Source organism: Oncorhynchus clarkii, chromosome 5 (assembly GCF_045791955.1).
Source record: "Oncorhynchus clarkii lewisi isolate Uvic-CL-2024 chromosome 5, UVic_Ocla_1.0, whole genome shotgun sequence".
In the NCBI taxonomy this organism is placed as follows: Eukaryota; Metazoa; Chordata; class Actinopteri; order Salmoniformes; family Salmonidae; genus Oncorhynchus; species Oncorhynchus clarkii.
Window position 1 is genome coordinate 90,553,365 of NC_092151.1, and position 3,174 is coordinate 90,556,538.

Here is a 3,174-nt window from a genome sequence, read left to right on the forward strand (position 1 = left end):
GCCGAACTTCACGCGGACCGCGCCAAAAGGAGAGTTGAGTTTTGCTCATAGACTTAGATAGACATCGCATCTGTCCGAAAACAGCTATATTGTGTTTAGAGCAATCATTTCACATGACCTGGATTTGAACCTTTTCTTTAAAGCTTTTTCTACAAATTGTCCCACGTTTTTATATCAGATTGGTCCATTACCATCCTCAGACAATTGCTTTCATTTTAGGCAATTCTCATTTCTGTAAAAGGCTTCAAATAAAGGTTCATATCTAGGTCATGTGACATGATAGTCCAAACCACGGGGCCCTAATTATGGCATCTGTCAGCATGTGCAGTCCCATTTAGGTGGTGGGCCGAAGCTGCAAGACGTGAACATTCTGATGATGTGTTGGCACAGTTAATTCTTGCACATTTTCTCATAAAAAAAAAAAAAGTATATTTAATTCTGTCTGCTCAGGCAAATTAGCCAAACTGCTAAACATGGAACCAATCAGAACTCCCGTACATACCCCTCGAGATGAAGGCAGCCAATGGCCTGCTTCTATTTTAGGATGTAAACACAGCCTAAAATGAAAACTCGAGCTGCTCTCTGTGTGTGTGTGATGAGATCCCAAAGACTGAAATAACAGAAATATCTGCTTTTGAGTGCACTTAAAGCCTTTTATTCCGAGCAACAGCGTGTGAGTTTGTAGCTATGAACAGCTGACAGAAGGTTAGTTAAGTTTTTTTTTTTTTTTTTTTTTTTTTATCAGATATGAACTAATGGACGATGCCAGAAGTAGAGATGGAGCTTGAATCTGATGGAGGTGGAAATAAGGAGGCATGGACTTTTGTCTAAAAGAATGGTAAAAAAAAAAAAGATAATTGACGTGGGAAAAGAAAACACATCTATAAGCCTATAGTAGTATCTGGTAGGGGTTAGTTTGTTAGGCCTCACTCGAGATGATGATAATTGTCCTGTGTCTTGTTTTGACCTACGGCCCAGGGCACCTGTCAAAAGGAGACATTTCTGTGTCGGAAGATTAAAATGCTAAATATAAAAACGCAACGTAAATAACGATGTTTTCGGTTAACAGCGCAGAAATGTAACGATGCACCTACGAAGGTTTTAACAATGAACTTAACCTTAAGAAGCTTTTGGGAAACACTCCAGTTTAGTTGAAGAATCTACTGCAGTGTTTTGTATAGGCAAACCTGTAACAGCCATAAATGGAGACAAACAATCTTTCGTTATATCCCATTATATGGTGTACAATCTGTTCACTAACTCCAACTAAGCCCATTGACAGGGCTCCCGAGTGGCCGCAGCGGTCTAAGGCACTGCATCTCAGTGGAAGAGGCGTCACTGCAATACCTGGTTCGAATCCAGGCTGCATCACATCCGGCCGTGATTGGGAATCCCATAGGGTGGCGACCCAGGTTCGTCCGGGTTTGGCCGGGGTAGGCCGTCATTGTAAATAAGAATTTGTTCTTAACTGACTTGCCTAGTTAAAAACATTTTTAAATAATGTGGCTAATCTTATGTCAGTATGAATGAAATAATGAGCCCTGCCTTAGTGATTGTGTATAAGTGCCGTTTAGAGGGTTCGAAGAGTGGAACGCCATCTATAGCTGGGATAGTAGAGACTTGACACCATCTCAAATCAAACACCATCTCTAATCAGTTCATATGAAAGATAGGAATTTTTTAGACAGGTCAGGCATTACTAATCTAATTCTCATCCTTACAATTGTATTAGCTTTATTTAACCCTTATTTTACCAGGTAAATTGAACTAGAACTTCCGGCGCCGGCAGAGATGGCCGCCTCGCTTCGCGTTCCTAGGAAACTATGCAGTTTTTTGTTTTTTTACGTGTTATTTCTTACATTAGTACCCCAGGTCATCTTAGGTTTCATTACATACAGTCGAGAAGAACTACTGAATATAAGATCAGCATCAACTCACCATCAGTACGACCAAGAATATGTTTTTCGCGACGCGGATCCTGTGTTCTGCCTTACAAACAGGACAACGGAGTGGATCCTATGCAGCGACCCAAAAAAACGACTCCGAAAGAGAGGGAAACGAGGCGGTCTTCTGGTCAGACTCCGGAGACGGGCACAGCGCGCACCACTCCCTAGCATTCTTCTTGCCAATGTCCAGTCTCTTGACAACAAGGTTGATGAAATCCGAGCAAGGGTAGCATTCCAGAGGGACATCAGAGACTGTAACGTTCTTTGCTTCACGGAAACGTGGCTTACTGGAGAGACGCAATCCGAAGCGGTGCAGCCAACAGGTTTCTCCACGCATCGCGCAGACAGGAAAAAACATCTTTCTGGTAAAAAGAGGGGCGGGGGCGTATGCCTTATGACTAACGTGACATGGTGCGATGAAAGAAACATACAGGAACTCAAATCCTTCTGTTCACCTGATTTAGAATTCCTCACAATCAAATGTAGACCGCATTATCTACCAAGAGAATTCTCTTCGATTATAATCACAGCCGTATATATCCCCCCCCAAGCAGACACATCGATGGCTCTGAACTAACTTTATTTAACTCTCTGCAAACTGGAAACAATTTATCCGGAGGCTGCATTCATTGTAGCTGGGGATTTTAACAAGGCTAATCTGAAAACAAGACTCCCCAAATTTTATCAGCATATCGATTGCGCAACCAGGGGAGGAAAGACCTTGGACCATTGTTACTCTAACTTCCGCGACGCATATAAGGCCCTGCCCCGCCCCCCTTTCGGAAAAGCTGACCACGACTCCATTTTGTTGATCCCTGCCTACAGACAGAAACTAAAACAAGAGGCTCCCACGCTGAGGTCTGTCCAACGCTGGTCCGACCAAGCTGACTCCACACTCCAAGACTGCTTCCATCACGTGGACTGGGAGATGTTTCGTATTGCGTCAGATAACAACATTGACGAATACGCTGATTCGGTGTGCGAGTTCATTAGAACGTGCGTTGAAGATGTCGTTCCCATAGCAACGATTAAAACATTCCCTAACCAGAAACCGTGGATTGATGGCAGCATTCGTGTGAAACTGAAAGCGCGAACCACTGCTTTTAATCAGGGCAAGGTGTCTGGTAACATGACCGAATACAAACAGTGCAGCTATTCCCTCCGCAAGGCTATCAAACAAGCTAAGCGCCAGTACAGAGACAAAGTAGAATCTCAATTCAACGGCTCA